Genomic DNA, 17,539 nt, shown 5'->3' on the forward strand with positions numbered 1-17,539 from the left:
TGTATCCCCAGTGTTCAGGTGAGGTCAGGGTTTCATAAAACAGGAGAGACCAGGTGTCAGACCATAAGCAGCGGGCATTCACAACACATATGCCAAAAAAACCCCACATTTATAGAGGCAAAACGGCAGACGGCAGTTAAACTGGCGTTAGATTTAACTTTAACTTTTGCTGGCAAGCGTGCTTACTAACAGTAATTGACAATGGTATGCCATTTACAAAGTGTTGAAAGCTTTCCATTAATGATAATTGGTATTTATCTGGTTGCAAATCAAATGTTATAAGCTTAAAAAAAAAGAGGCTAAAGTGTTTCGTCTGTTGTCGTGTTGTGATCTGCAGATTGGAATTTATTTTTCCAAAGAAGTTCAATCAGTATACAAGAGATGCTCAAGTTATGATAAAACAAATTTATGAAAATTACCCCCGCCCCCCTCGCCTCTCCCATAAGACAAAAAATCATGAGGTTTTGAGCTCTATGCAAAACTTCTCATACCATAAAGTCTGTGCATAACAAAAAGAAAAAATCTGAACCTGAATGGTGAGATTTTATGAGGTCATGTTACCAACAGTTGCCCTTGGGCACAGGTATGAGATAAATATACTGTACAATATACACACACCTTTGTCACGCAATGTGACTTCAGCAAAAAAAATGCAATGTGCCGCTGGCCCATCTTACTGTTTTATCTATGCTTTGTGTTTTCTTTGCTTTAGAGGCCTTGCTGATAGAAAAATAAGCAGCTTTAAAGACTAACTCACTGAATACTGAGGTTAATCGCTATTCATATCAGTCTTAAGAATGTTAAATGTAAAGGTTTCTTTCAAGAACACTTGATCTAAATAGCAATTTGCAAGTGTTTTCAGGGTTATTACATAGAAAGGGTTATTATATAGAAACATCTTGTGCCTACACCACACTGCTGCTCATATAATCACTCCAGACCTCACAGTTTCATTCATTATTTAATCAATGATTTCAAAGTCCAACTTCAAACTTTTAGTTTTACTTTGAAATAAAATCCTGCTGACTAGTTTCAGTTCAGTTTCAGTGTGTGTGTGTGTGTGTGTGTGTGTGTGTGTCCGTGTATCTGTGTGAGATGAAATTGGAAAATAAGAGCCTGGGACTGTCATTTCTATCTATACTCTCAGTACATTTTAGTCCAAATGCGGACATTTAAGTTTAAGTTTCACTCAGACTGCACCAACTGTGGTGTCACCTGTTGACTTTTGGTTGCTTACACCACTGCGTTAGAATTTTAGAGCCAACGTATTCATGGCTTAACTTTATTTTCAAGGCACTGCAGAAGTCCTAGTAAGTGGGGTTCCACTCTGCCAATTTAGAAATGCACTCCTATAATCCTGTCGAAATAATGATGCACAGGGTTTTTTGAAAAAGATTTAAATAGATAAATCACAACAATGCAATCTTCTTTCTTGTCAAAACCCGATGCCTGCATTACCCACAAAGTATCTCAAACACCGCCAGTTCAGTCTGAGATAGGTGTGTGCTACGCTAGTGACGGTTAATCGAGCCTCAAGCTGCTAGCCTCAAGCAGAACAGAGGAGCGGTCTTCGAGGTCTGGGAAGCTCACTCCACACCCCCAGATGGTATGTGTCTGAATTACAGTGCAAGAATAGGTCTGTCTTTTTTTTCCACATAGGCAACAAAACGTGTAGCTCCTCAGTGAAGATGGAAAGCTTGAATTCATGTGGATTTTGTTGGATCCCAATAGCGAATAGTCCAAGTGCACTGCTGATGTGAAGACCATAATATCATATTTAGGCATACATACTGAGCATATGAATGGAGAGCAGACGGGTAGCTGAAGCATTAGTTTTCAGTTCCATGGATGTTTGAATACCTTTGTTCTTCTATGAAAACTGTTCCCCATTAAGGATCTATTGTAACTGATATGGATACAAGCTGACCACCACCACTTTCTCAATGAGGGTAGAAACCGTTCAAGCCTACAGAGGTTTGTTACGTGATACTCCAAAGATAGATTTTGGGTGGAGTATCACTCTAATTGCATCAAGGTACCCAGCCAATTTTAAAATGCTATTTTAAACTTAGGTTATGGACTGTATAACAGGGAGTGGTGTTTTTATAATGTGCCTTGTACAGCATGGTTCCACCTATTTCATGTTTCAATGACGCTCAGTGATTACGTCACCCAGGGCAACTTTGTTCTCTTTACCAGGCCTAGATTTAGCTGTTAGCCTTCATAAAGCTAAATCTCAAGTGTCCTTGTAATCAAAATCCAGCCCACCCTCACCTAAAAAATGGCCAAACAGGTCATCTGTGCAAGCAGCTTATTACTACCCGTATTTACTGAGGCTATACAAAAGAGGCTGAAACATGGTCTTTGACCCTATGGGAGCTATGGGGTAACACATGACTCTCAGGCTGTTGCATGAACTAGAGGCCGTACTTGCGCATTTTTGTATTGCCCAACACCCATGCTGCCACCGTGGACACAAAGAGTATAGGAGCAGATCAAGAGTCAGACACGTCCCTCCTTCTCTCTCTTATACTCAAACCAAAATCCAATCGAACAGTAAACTAAGCAGTGCTGACCGAATGTATATCAAGATTATGTTACTGCATTGCCAAATTCTTGCCTACACTGTTTTTAGAAACATATTTCAGTGCTGTATTTAGCTGTAATAGCAAGAGGTTGTGAACAGGGAGTGGCAGCCATACTGTTTCCTGCACAGTGAAACTGAAAGCCAAAAAAACTGAGATCAAACAGTAAAACTAGGCAGCGCTGATCAAATATAATCAGAGATTCTGTTACTGAGTTGCCAATGTCTCATCTAAAATGTTATGTTATGTTATGTTCTAGCTTACTGTTAAACTGGAATACAAGACAATTTCTCGCCAGCTAGCTGTCATTGTTTCAAACAGATGCGTTCGCATTACGTCACCCACCAGTGGGAGCATTAATTGGTTTGTTGCGACGCAGTGCATTCTGGTAGCTGTAGGTTTTCTCCCTCCTGGACAAAAGAGTCCTTTTTCTCTGTTTTATCTGGTTCCTAGCAACAATTTCAAAATTATTTGTGTCTTTCTAACGCATAGACATACTTGTTTTATCAAAAGACCATATTTCCAGTGGTGAGGTTCTTCTTAAAGGATCTTTTTAACAATTGTAGAATTGTAATTCTCACCCCTCTCTTTTTAAATATATGTCAGATTGTCGACACCACAGTGAAACAAATCAACCATTCCCATATTCTATGATGGTGTGCCATATATTGAGCCTTCCGAAAAGTGTAGACCAGATTTTACTGCGCGTGTGCTGTACCCAAGTAATACGGTGACTTGTCTTTTTAATCACCTTGATATTTAAATTTATTGCTCAGTGGCGACCCCTAGAGGCCATAGTAATTATCATGAGAGCAAAAGAGGAAGTAAGGTGGCAGAGTATAATGAGTGACAAAGTCGGAGTATTGGGAGGAGGTTGGGGTGGGTGGGTGGATGGATGGATGGTAAAACAAAAACAATCTTTCACCAAGGATACCGCTGTTTGGGTCCCATGTAAAACCAAAAGTCAACGTTGACTTCTTTTAAAGACATACCATACTTAACATATTTAAGTTACTTCCATATGTCACTTAAATTACGTAACAAACATAATTCTTTTAACCCGAACAATATGTTTTCTCTAACTAACAAAGTAGTTTTGTTCCGTAACTGTTACCATTTCACAATGTTAACCACGTGTTGAAAGCATTAGTATGTGTGACTGACATTGGTACCCTCAAAAGGTCATATATGTCATTTCGGGAGTCATTGGCAAATAACCTATCTTTTATTTGAGGTATGAGGTAGTGTTGTCAAAAGCCTATGATAGCAGTCGTTCCATTAGTGTCCCAGTGACTCCAGATGAACCTCCTTCTCAATTTCAGTAGCTTTACATCCAAATACACTGGCAGTGGTCTTGCATGCCTGGACAAACCAGACTTATGGGGGGAAATCACTACAGGATTCATACTAACTGCTCTAAATGAACAAGAGCAAACTCCAATTTCATCTTCATACAGCACTCAAATATACAAAGCCACAGCCATGTTTGTTTGCCTTGGGGAGATATCTTTTGGGGCTGAAAGCACTGCGTATGATTAGTAGTGCTAAAGCATATAGAAACAGTTTAGAAATTCCATCAAGCACACCCAATCTGTTGATTGGTTGCTTGAATTGGTGTGACTGTTGAGTCCTACCAATTTAAAGAGATTGTGCGAGTCTAGAGTGTGTACCAAGTGTGGACATGTTGATTATGTATGCTAGGAGTGGTTCAGTCTTTTATTGGAAAATTTACACCCGTGCAGTGATTTATATAAATCAGTAGTGCCCACAAAGCAGTAAAACTCTAATTGTTTCTTCCATTTTGAAAGTCTAGCGTCCATTAAGGATGCAGTGAGTAATAAAAAGGACTTTTAATCAATCCTCTCTTGTTGATGAGTTGATGTGTGAATGGGCTATCCTACCTGACAGTGCTACCATATGTTGATTTCTTTTTCTAATAGCCAACAAAGAGATAGAGGGAGCTTATTTCACTGTAGGTGACTGCATTTACTATATACCTTAATCAAAAAGAAAGAGGGTAATTTAACTGAATTGTTTCTAGTCCTTTGATCCGTTTTCTTATGTGACTAAGCATCTTCTCAATGAGCAAATCTGCCTATTTTTGGTTTAATTCAGCTCTTTTTTAACTATTCACTGAAAAGTACTGTACTAAAAGATTCTGATGTTTGATATGATCCAAACCCAAATGAATGAGCCAAATGAATATCAACCCTTTCATTGTTTCAATACTTGTAACTCTCGTGATATTATTCAGCAGTTTTAAAGCAAGTGCAGTAGTATGCCACGTTACTCCCTTTTGCCCACACTGCAGTCTCTGTAGTGACCCTTTCATTGTCAGATTAGACTGGCCGACCCCTCCTCGACCGGCTGGCATGGCCACAGTAAATCCTGGAGACTGCTCATGCTAGGGACCTCGGGTAATTAATAAAATCCCCATTACATGCCTTGTGCCCGTTGTTTGCTATTTCAACACCCCATTTGTGCCACGATTACAGTCATTATCAGTCACCGCCATTAATTCTCTACCCGATGCCAGAACTGCATACTAATAAATTGGGCTCTAAAATTTTTTTACCTTTCAAGGAGTTGGTGTTGGAGCTGGGCCAGGAAGTGCCACTCCAGATTAGGAGTCATCTGGTGACTCGGAAAGAGCCCTTTCAATAGAAGGCTGCTGCATCTTTGGAGATAGTTCAAATTTCCCCTTTGATTATTTCCCTTTCCCCTCCAAAATGAATCTTTATTAAGCTTAAATCCTGAATAAAATGAAATTAGCAGACTGCAAAATATTGCTTTCTTTTCTGACTCTATTCCCCTGTGCATGCATGCAAATTATAATGCTTATTTATGTAAATGAGGTGTCGTCTTTAATTAGTTTTGCTTGAGGGCATTAAAATACATGTATTCTTTCCCCAAAAATGATTTGTTTTGTTGCTCTGTTCAGTTTAAGTTCAAAATGAATGATTATGCAGACTAAAAAGGTTTATTAATTCTCCAGTTTTCTTTTTTTTCTCCCTCTTTTAGAGAATTATCTTCTCCACCCACTTCTTGGGAAGAGTGTATTCTCTGTGAAATCGAAAAGCCTCTTTAGGCAGTACTCTGAGCGCTACTCTGACAAGCACTTGTAAAGGTCCCAGGTTGAAACCACATGGTAGAAATGCACTTCCACTTATCAAATCTGAAAGCTGTGCTCTTCAGAAATCCTCTCTATACATATGCGTCTGGCTACATGACTGTTTGTATAATGACACATTACTGAACAGGAGATTTGCTTAACTGGTGTACGTTTACATTCACATATGTATCCTAATGTGCTGTTTAACCATTGGAAAGAACACTGTGCTCCGATCATGTGTTGATTCTATTTGCATTTTGTTCATACATCACAGACATATACACTTAGAGCACAACCCGTCTTGAGAGTGAGAGCTGTGTTATTAATCAAATGTTAATATCGATGTAAATTCAGACAGCCTGTCAGCTAACGCGGCCCAGCTAAAAACCGAAGTGAGCATGACCTGTTAAATGACGTTCCAGCTGATTTGGGTCTTATTTTAATATTTGTTTAAAAGGATTTGCAGTGTTACAATAAATCTCCCTCTATGCACTGTTTTTATGCATTTATGGTTGATTTACAGTCTATTGTTGAGTGGCTACTGAACAGAAAACTGCTTTATGTCATTGTAGAAGGTGTTGGGTCAACTTCTGTTAGAAGCAGCGACTGACTGTGTCACGCAGTATTTCAAACCACTTCAGGTTGAAAGTGACCAACAGCGGCTCCTGTTATTGTTCAATATCATATCAGTATTTAGCATCCCTTCAACTGCTCAGATGAGCTGAAGTGGCAAGTTAAGATGCCCCCTCCCCACCCTCCAAGTATGATTTATGGAAAGGAAGCTAAAACCATTATAGCATTTTTATTATTATTGTTCTTTCAAGGCTAATGCAACAATAGATTTTTGCATGATTGATGCGTTACACTAAACATTAGAGGATTACATTAACTTTGCATAGAACAGCTAAATGACATGAGATTACTTATTGTTATTTTTCCTCCACATGATCATACTGTAAACGTAGTACATATAGTATTTCTTGGCACATATTGATCACTGTATACATACAGTACATGCACACCGGGTAAACAGGGTACATTAATGCCGACTGATTCAGCTTTAGTCGTCTGCTTTCAACATTGCTTTTTAGTGAAAACTATAAATTGCTCTTTTTTTTGTTGTGGAAAACGGGGTGAATGGCAGTGCTTCAGAGATTAAACGAATGCAAGTGACTTTGATAACCTCTCATCTGCCCCCTTCATTCTGCAAATTATTAAAAACTGTGGGCTCTTGTGGAAGGGAATATGGCAGCAATATGCTGATACTTCAATCAGCTGGGAGGAAATTCCAAATGTAATAAGGGGGAATCGCTGTTCTGTCCTGCAGTTCCTACCATGAGCATCAGCTGTCACAGCAAACAGTGCAGCCATGAGTTCTCTTTCATGGCATCTATGACAGAAAAACGCCTCAGACCACATCAAACCTCTCACATGATCCCTCGCACATCAAGGTCTAAAGACCCAGCCCTTGCTCTGCCTTTCATAAGATGTCCTCTCAATTTATCATTTAGTGTAATAGTGTTTTTTCAGTGTATCCATTTAAAACCAGGCAGTAAAGCCATAAAAACAGGTACACTCCTGGAAAAGATACTTGACCCAAAGGGTTTAGGTCAGAACATCCTTTATCCACATTATCTGTGTTTTGAGCTCATCCCTGATCATTTCTCTGCTCAGTCCTGTCTCACATCTAGTTTCTATGACTTGTTTTTACATTACTCTCCAGGCTGAATATAACATAACTTCACAGTATATAGAACCCTTTTTTTTAAGTAAAACTGTCCTGTAAAAGTACTAATAGTACTAATGTTACATTTTTGATTCAGTCTTGAATCAAAATCACGCCGAGCCAAGACACATGCTCCCCTCAAATGTTGACGCACACTTTGGATGCCTTTTAGAGGCATTTGTGCTTCTGTGTTTATCATGTCCAGGCCATACAGGCAATGATGGGCATCCAGCCAACTGATTCTTCTCCCAAAGTGCTAATTTGTGCCACTCTTGTGTGCAGGGCTCTATAATTACCTGAAAACGTAAACTGGAAGCTATGCCTGACAAAGACAAGAAACTGTAATAAAATTGAGCTTTTGGTGCTCAGTTGTAGCGAGTCTTATAAGACATATTAATGGGATGTTTAAAGGATATGGCACTTTTCCATTTGTCTTGTGGAAAAATCTTGGGCAAAACACCTGGTGCACTAAGTGCCTGCAGTCTGAACACTGAAGAGCAGCTAGCAGTCATGGCGTTCTTTTATAAAGCACTGTCACATCTAAAACATTTTCTATTAACTATGCACTGCAGCTTTATACCAGATTTGTCATTTCTTGATTGTCGTTATGTGGCAACTTAATGAACTACCAAAGTCAGATTTCAAAGCCTTTTACCTTGTAAATTATCTAAAACAATAAAATAGCTGTCTGTTTAAAAACATATCATTCAAATCCGCCAGCTCTTACTCTACCGCTCTGCCATGCAGTAATGTTTTATGCATGAAAAATGTGTTCTGTGACTGAGGACTAGGCTTCAGGTGTCTTGAATACAGCTGAAAGACGGGTTAGACCAATACCAAGTTTTTGAGTGTGCCAAGTTTTTTTTTTTTTTTTAAATTGTTTTTTACATAACAAACCAACAGCAGATATTTTGTGCCAATAGTAAGCGTATTTTCAATTTGATACATAGGGATCTTGTACAGTAGATGGATTAGTAGCTCACTGAAGGAAGGTGGGGCAGGTTCCATTGCAGGCCTCACGTCATCACCTTTAAATCTGTTGAAGTAAAAAGCTGCTAAACCATATTGGAATTAATCCATTGTCAAGCCATCAGAATTGAAATAACTAATGATTAAAAAATCATATCAAATGACTGTTATCAGAGTAAAGTAAATAAGTCCCCAATATAAAACAGTCCCACCTCTGTACAGTCTTTAAATTCTACTCAGTTCACATTTATATCATGTTTTTATTTGGTCATTTCCCTTGAGGATCTAGTTTCAGCACTTCACAAAAGGAACACAATGTTATGCTGTTGATGTGTGGTATTTTTGAAATCCATACCTCCCTATAATTGCAACAATACCACAGCAAAAAGAACATACTGAACATAATAGCTCATCCAGCATGTACTGTAATGGCTTGTAGGTGCGGCCGCATTTCTCTAAAAACAGTGTAAGATTTTTTTTTTATTTTTTTTTTTTGAATGACGCAAATGCCAGGGACATACTTTTGTATGTGTTCTGTGTCTTTTGAAACCAAGCATACAGTATGCATGGAATGCTCATTCTGAGACATGCCTCTGAAATGACTCTACTTTACTTGCCATGTAGCATAAAGGGCCTTAGTCTACACAGATTTCATGGGCAAACCTGTTGGCTAAATTCAAGTGGGACAACAGCTGAGTGGCACTATTGCATCTAAAAGAATATCTCATAATACAACATTTGTACCATGTCTACTATGTGTTAACAAATTTACAACTGCATGTGAGCAATCGGTACATGGCACTCAACACATCTCAACTCAGGATAAAACATGACAAAAGACACAAAGATGTTCCAGTTGCGAAAACTGGCCCTGCAACTTGTCCCAGCTAAGAAAACAGATCATTTATACGTAGGAAAACAAAATGTGTTTAAGAACACAAAACAGGATGGACAGGTTGAACTATTATTTTCTATAGAGGGATGTAATTATTCTAATAAAAGCGTTCAACACCAACAGTCAGAACATTCCAGTAAAAGTCAAAACTAATGCCAAGATTGTGTACGCTGAGGGAATTTGAATGCAGCTGCTCCTTTGTGGGTGTGCATGAGACAAAAAGAGAAATATGTTGTCCTGTCTGTAATAAATTTTCCTTCTTGTTTTTCACCCTGAGGAAAGATTTGCATGTAGAATGTTGTATGCATATATATCTGTAGTTTAATTTTTTTTTTTTTTTTTGATGAACATTATCTTTTAAGTCATCTGTCAGAATTCAAAATTGCATTAATTTGGTGACTTGGTTTGATTTTATTTCATTCATCCTGGCCACTAGAGGCAGTACCACAACACTGGATGACCTATAAGAATAAAGGTTATGAGGAATGCTTGCACGAATACAAGAGGCAGGAGCTGTTTATGCTGTGTGAGGGTGTAGTCTCGCGCTCTCTTTCTCTCTGCCTGGTGTCAGGTGTGGGCAACACGGCTTATCACTTGTATGTATTTGGTATTTTTCCCGATTAAAGGACTTTTTGGGGGGAATTTTTCCTTATCCGCTGTGAGGGATGTCGTATGCTGCAAAGCCCTCTGAGGCTAATTGTGATTTGTGATATTGGACTTTATAAATAAAACTGAATTGAATTTCCTGAGCAACGCATGTGCGTCGCGGAACCTTTTAGAGCACATGTCTGCATAGTGTTTTTCTTCAGTAGGAAAGAGGTAGCAGGGCGCTGAGTAGCACTTCATCCCAGAACTTTATTACAGGAAAAAAAAAAAAAAACGCACTTGCAGTGTTTTTTTTAAGTGACGTATTGAAGTAATGAAGTTTTGTTTCAATGACAGCATCTTTACACTGCTGTTAGCTAGGTAGCTAAGGTAAAGCTACGTTAACAGAGGGTTGACTACACAGCTAGCAACACGCTTACAATGCAACCAATGACAAAAGGCACAGCACTCACCAGCAACATCCTGTGTCCATCGGCCAATCTGCTCCCACAAATGGACTTTTCTGTCCCTGTTGTGAAAGTCAGACAATAGCCCAGTTAAAGGAGTGGCAGTGACATCAGTGGCGCCTTTCTGAAAAGTTCAGATATTTTCAAGTAGAAGTCGCCACACAAAAAAGCCAGTGTTCTGAAAAAAGACGCTGGGCGTGGCACTTTTTCTGTAGGCGGCCGCATGCAGCTGCATACACTCACTCCTCATTAGGAATAATTGAAAACGATGCAGGAGCTCTGAAAAAAAAACAACGCTATGTGGACACAGGCCCTTACATTTCACTTCAGAACCCATGTTAACAGGTTAGAGCAGCCAACCACACAGCCCGTCTGAGCAGTGCGTCTCTGCTGCAGAACCTCTAGAGATTCGACACATTGCCTATTTTGTCTGTGTGACGCCAAAAATCTCTGACTTAATATTTCAAGATACAGAGCCAAGGTCATCAAAGTAGACAAAGTCTTCCTGCAATTAGAGGTAGAGGCCTTCAGTGACCACATCCTTTCCATGATAATAATGTTTGAAATATAACGAACATACAAGGGGAGAGCAGCAGCCTGGATTACACTGCAAGACTGGTCTCTTGCCTCTATGGACAATTTGACATTTTAACATTTTAAAACTACTCATTACAAGGGGGAGTCTCTGAAATTCTAAATCATTCCTTCAACAACAAACAAGACCTAAAATTTTTCTTAAAAAATTCTACACCCTTGCTGCAGTCTGTACTCCTAATCATTTTACACCAATCTAAAATGGGAAAGGTAATCAAAGTGAAATAACTTTTTTTTTTTGTACTTAGTCTAGGTCTCACAAAAGCCACAAGAATTCGAGAGAAAACAAAATGCCTGTCAGGGCGAGCATACAAGAGGCAAAGGGGGAATCTGGCATGGCCTAAGCAAAGTCATAAAAATATTTTCCCTTTTATTTAATGTTGTCCATAATTCATTGCCAGGAAAAGCTAATCAATAGCACCTTAATGAAAACTTGAGCCATATTTTATTTTGCCGCAGAGAAGTCCCGGATCAGCATTTGTTGCCTTGTTATGCACTGGTTTTCACCCTTGGGCTGTTTGACAGATGTGCATCACATTTGCAGATACCTTAAATATTTGCTCTGTTCAACCACATTTGCCTTATCAAAACACCACAGAGTAGGAGGGAAATTTCTGATGATGACAGCAATGAAGATTCAAAAGAGGAGAAGTGATCCAAAATGGTTACATATATATTAATTCTTTTGTCCTAGCTTTAACCTCAGCTGAATATGGCAACATACATCGCCAAACAAGAGCTGAACATAAATATTGACTAACACATTTTTGATGCTTTCCACAAGTGTCGTAAATACACTGCAGTCCCCTTAGAGTCTAGGTTCATATTAATGTCAGATTGAGATGAGCGTGCTGAAAAGACATACAAAGCATACATACATTAAACATTGTATCTCTTTAAATGGAATTGATTAACTTAAACAAGTACATTAGAGGTCTCAGGAGTTATATACCAGCTGCTAACATCATGGAGTAAATTAACCCAAAATATACATAACACTAAACATTGTAATTGTGTTGCACAGACGTTCAATCAGTCATGATAAAACTGGAGATTAAATAATGCTTAAAAAAACTAGAATAGTCATTAAACTGTGGAAAACTACATTAAACACATACTAATGCCATGAATTTGTATCCCAATAGCACAAAGATGCAGTAAATACTGGCTGTCAATGAACTATCATATAAAAAGGCCAGTCTGGAGTTTGGCTACATGAAATACAAATTTATTCTATCATAACTGAAGGATAGATTTTAAGCATATTCATTAATGTCTCCCTTTCAGCTGATTATAATCAAATATATGTAAATGTCATTTATGTATTTTGTATGTTGGTGGGTCTTCCATTTTGATAATATTTGGACCACTAATTCTTCCTTTACATGTATTTAGTGCCATATCTACAAGCCATTTACGTGCTGCCTTTAACCAGGTAAGACATCTACTCATTTTACAAATACATTTAAAAGTTGAAATGCTGTAAGGCTAACCTTACATAACAAATCATCCATGTAGCATTCCAGTTTAAATTTTTATTTTCAAAAAAACATGTAGTTACTTGCATAAATGTAAATAAACTTACAGTGCAGAATATCTAGGACTTTACTGTGTGAGGATACGTTATCATTTTGTTACACTTCAAACTGTGCTTAACTACTCTTTTTAAAGATGTACTATAATACATGAAACACACGTGAAGTATTAGATGCAGTTCAATGCACACCATGAATTAAATAATGTATGTGTACTTTTTTATTTGTCTAATCTGTCACATTTAATCAAATCACAGCAGCATTTAGGCGAGAAGGTGTAAAAAGTGGTAACTGGGAGCTGCTTGCAGCCTGACTGGTGAGATGCAATGCTAATTGTTTCCAGTGATCCTTGTCAACGTACAGTATGCTCTGGTTCCAGTCAACTATCTATGAACTCAGGCTACAATTACAAGGGAAAAGGTCATTTTTCATGCTCTGAAAGACATCCTAATGAACTGGTTGCCACCTATTTAACACTACTCTCCAGTCCACTAAAACAGACTTTCCATATCCACTGACAGCACGCTTCACTTTGCCTGTGAACAGGATGAGATGTTTTTGTTTTGCCATTTGTGTCAGGGGCAATGACTGCAAAACCTTGAGGAAACTTGTTTAATGCCCGCATTCAGAGTAAACAGTTATTCATCAAAAAAATAATAATGCCTCAAAGGTCAGGCCATAAAATACAATATCTGCCCTCTTTCCATTGCCTAGTGCATTAGTTACTGTTAATGCCATGCAGAGCGCTTCGATGGCAAGGGGCTGGGTTAAAAAAAAATGCGTATACGGGCAAGAACTTGAGAGCATGGACTGGTTTATCATTCAAATGAAGAACTGACGCCACTGTCAAAACAGCAGGCAATCACTGTGGGAAGGGCTATCATTTTGATCTTCAGCTTACACCAGACCCAAGTTTTTCGTGATTTTTTAATCCATATGGAATTACATGCTTGTATACAGAGCTGTCCAGTGGCTACACATCGTTTGCCTGTATTTGCATTGTCAGCCGGAGGTGAGAGGGTGGAGACCTGCCAACTGTAAGGCTCTGGGCCAATGCCATGACAGCTGACAACTCCAGCAGGCCATGTGTGCAGCGTTGCACTTCTAACAGCCAAGATCCCAGATCAAGTAAATCCTAATCAGAGAGTTAGTGTGCCTCTAATGTGAAAATTCATATTTCTACCCTGAGTGTTTCATGTTCAAAAGGGAGCACATGTCATTTGGCATGCCTTCATAAAGCACTAGGGCTCCCATCAGTCACTGATTATTGCAATGAGGAATTAAAATCCCTAAACACAAAGGAACCAGCACCACATTGCTTTGGCTGTCAGAATTAACTAGTGAAAGTGACCTCAGCCTATACATGCTGAAGGAGGAGGAATCATATTCAATTAGCTGGATAGAAATATTCTATCAGACGTGCATTCATTGTTGATTAATAAAGATACAGATGAGCATATTCCATTCTATCAAATCCCCACCCTGTCCTTACGTTCTCCATATATATCTACTCATTTACAGTCAACATTTTTGAATACCTGGAGCTAACTGACATTGATAAGCACACTGTACTGCTCTGCTACGCTACAGCCAAGCTGCAGAGGGGCTGTCTAGTTTGTCAGAAGAAGACTGGCTGAGGGAGGCGGTGCTGAACTGTTAGTCTTCTCCCCCTGATGGCACGCTGTGTTTACGCCGATCCCTCAGGCCATTTGTTTGCAGCACTTCCTTGCCCCACAGCACCATGCATAATGCAGGAATGAAAATGTTAACAGTGGCAAATAAAATCGGCAAGGTGCCCCCACAAATCAGGGCAGTTTAGGAGCACATTTAATCATCCATGCATTGGGGACAACGCATGGCAATTAATTGTGGCATTTCAAAGAAGATCAGGACCCCATTTTTCCAGGGCCCTTCAAGCTTCTTGTTCTGTTGCCCCATCAACTGCAGACCCGTGGCAGCGGCCTCTGTGCATCTCTTTTAAACATCTCCAGATTTTGGCCCAATTATCTTTATTATCTCTTTGCTCTCAAGGAGATGAGAAGAGAACTCTTGTAGAGGGTTACGCAGAATTGCATCAACAGAGCCCACCCAGCAAAAGAAATAACAAAAAACAGGCATTGTTTGAAGAGGGTCTCCCATGTATACACACAAGAAGTAATCCAGTCTAGGTCTTGCATTTCTCCAGCATGCTCCAAGACAAACAAGTTACAGCACCATATGGTGGTGTCAGGAAAATAAATAATTTAGAGAAATTCATGTGCGGTGCGCAGATGAGCAACCGCAGAAATACCAACACAGGCATCCTCATACTTAACCCTTCTAATAAGAACCCTCAGCAGGAGGGCCACAGAGAGACAACCACAATATCAGTCCCTAACTGGATTGAGAACTACTTTGGAATTTCAAAGACTGGGACTGGCAACTGTCTCTGGACGTAAGGACAGCATTTCGTGCAGATACAATCTGCAGTGCCTTTCAGCACTTCCTGAACACGAGACAGCCTAATCTAATGAACTGGGGGGGCAGAATCTGCTCAGGCTTTTAGCCGAGTGCCAGCGTGCCTCCTCTCACATCTGACTGCAGTCAAAAATCCACTTGTTATTTTTATTTCCACTGTATTTTCCCTGAGGTGTACTCTGCGTGGCTTGAGTCATCATTGTTCAAGTCTTTAGAGTTGGAAAAAACACACACGCACACACAAGCTGGTGGCAAGGTTATAGCCAGTCAGACAAGGGGGCACTCGTATTCTGCCAACCCCAGGGAAAACTCACAGAAGGCTCCAGAGAGGGAGAACAGAGATGTGCCATGTTGCTGACATGGCAGCCGTCACGTCACACTAACCAGTAAGAGTGATGTGCTCAGACAGCACTGAGATTTGTAGAATACTGTAGTGCCTTCTAACCAAAACAACGAGGGGTTCGTGGATTACATGACCCATGACTGCCTTCTTTGTACCTAAATATCTAAAAGGGAGCATCAAGAAGTGAAGGCAGCGAGACACAATATGATAATGAGCATGAGACGAACACAAACACTGAAAGATCGAGATGTCTGGAAAGCAAGAGGGATGGGGGTGATCTGAGCACTCTTGTTCCATCAGATCCCAGAACTAAAATGATGCAGCATAAATAAAGAACACAGTAATATTGAGTAGGTAATATTTTGTGCACCTTAAAGAATAAACAAAATCCAAAATAAATGTCATATCCTTTGATTCGTGACAAGGCCCACTTGTGCAGAGATTTTTTTGTCCTTGTTCTTGCTGTGCATCTCTGGAACAATGAGTACAAGAAGCAGCTTCTGACACATGTAAGGTAACAGGTGCCAGTCAGGTCTGCAGAGAATGTGTGAATTACGTAGATGAGTGACAAAATAAAGCAAATAATGAGCAAACACCAATGCTCTGACACCATTACTGGAGCAGATGCATATTATAAAAAATATGCACCAGGCTTTTTTGATAGCTCTTCCATTTCAGTGACTATGAGGCTATAATAAAACCACTGAGGTAACTGCACAGTCAGCAGTTTTTAATAGGACAGACTTTTCATTTTATGTTTTTGTGTCTTGCAATTTTGTGCCAAGTCGTGATTTTTTCTTTCTTTCTTCCCTTTTTTTGTCTTTGTGGGTGCTGGCCGACATCATTTCCTCTCTTAAGAGTTAATAAAGAACATGAAGTTGAACTTGATCGTAATTGAAGTGCAATAAATTAAGAAACCACTTTAGGTCACAAAATGATAGGCTAGTCAGGAAAAAAAGTTGACTTCTGAATTTAAAAGCTGGAATGTGGCTGATGAAGGAATCTGCATATTGCCAGTGTAAAACATAAATCCTCTGGAACGCAGTCGTGTTACTCTAAATGACCCTGATCTGATGCTCAATTCCCAGCCCTAACCGATGGAAAGGTGCACCACAAACCACAAGACTGTGTCACATCTCAAACTATTTTTAGACAATTCAGCTTGTCTTTGCAGCTTGACTTTGTAATTAAAGAGGCTCGCATCACCAGAGAAAATTATTATTATACATCTAGAAGTAACACAGCAGACAGACAACAGACAGAATTTTGTTCCGATTCAAACTGATACCTTCATTGTCATGAACAATAATACAGCCACGCAGGCGCTGGAGAATAGCGAGACTGACAAGCTATCTGATGATCAGTGTCACAGATCAGAGGCAGTACATTTAGGAATGCGCCAGTTCATCTGCCGAACATCAGTATTAGCCAATATAGCCTTGTTACCAAATAAGATGACATTTACCAATGGCAGTGGCCAATGGTTTTCTGTTGTGTCACATGCATTTTGCGCAGGCTAAAAAGCAGTACTCCAGACAACTGGCCTCCTGTTGTTCCGGTGACAATGGAAAACATGTTTGGAACGAACAGAGATCTTCCCCGGGATGTCTTTGGGACAAAAGAACACAGTAAACTCACTATTGACACATGGGACATAGCCTGTTTTTTCCCCTGATGTTACACTGTGAAAACGAAATATGTGTAGAAATTGGCAGGAGGAAAGCTAGTCAATGTTAGCAGCTAGCCTGTGGCTGGACCAACAGTTCACGGAGGTTGCACCGAATTACAGTGTGATGCATTCAAGCTCTATTCAGCAAAAATGACTATTAGGCTAAGGTTAAGGGCCCTACAAGGAACTTTCATTTTGAGTTGATTTTGGCGACCCTGTGGACAAAAGCGGTAGTGTTTTGCCGGAATGAAGCCTACATTTCCCATGAGCTCTAGCGCGTATTGTCGTAAAGATGCTTACCTGTCTCGCGCATGTGTTTGTTTTGGGGATGAATGAAACAACAAGACGGGAAAACTTTGCCCCCGCTCCTATCGGGGATCCCAGCTCACCTCTGCCGCGCCCCAGCTCCACCTTTCCGGCGTAAGCGCCACCGCCGCCGGGGTAAACACAGCGATTGGCTGGTAAGGATGAAGGCCTGTTTGGCAAGGACTTCCACAGCTTCTTGGACTGAGTATGGAGCGGTGCCTCGCCTCGTTATTCCTCGGCACTCGCTGTACCCTGTCAACGCCTGGCTGGTACCTGTCGTTGGCCCGGATGAGGTG

Source organism: Epinephelus fuscoguttatus, linkage group LG7 (assembly GCF_011397635.1).
Source record: "Epinephelus fuscoguttatus linkage group LG7, E.fuscoguttatus.final_Chr_v1".
NCBI lineage: Eukaryota > Metazoa > Chordata > Actinopteri > Perciformes > Serranidae > Epinephelus > Epinephelus fuscoguttatus.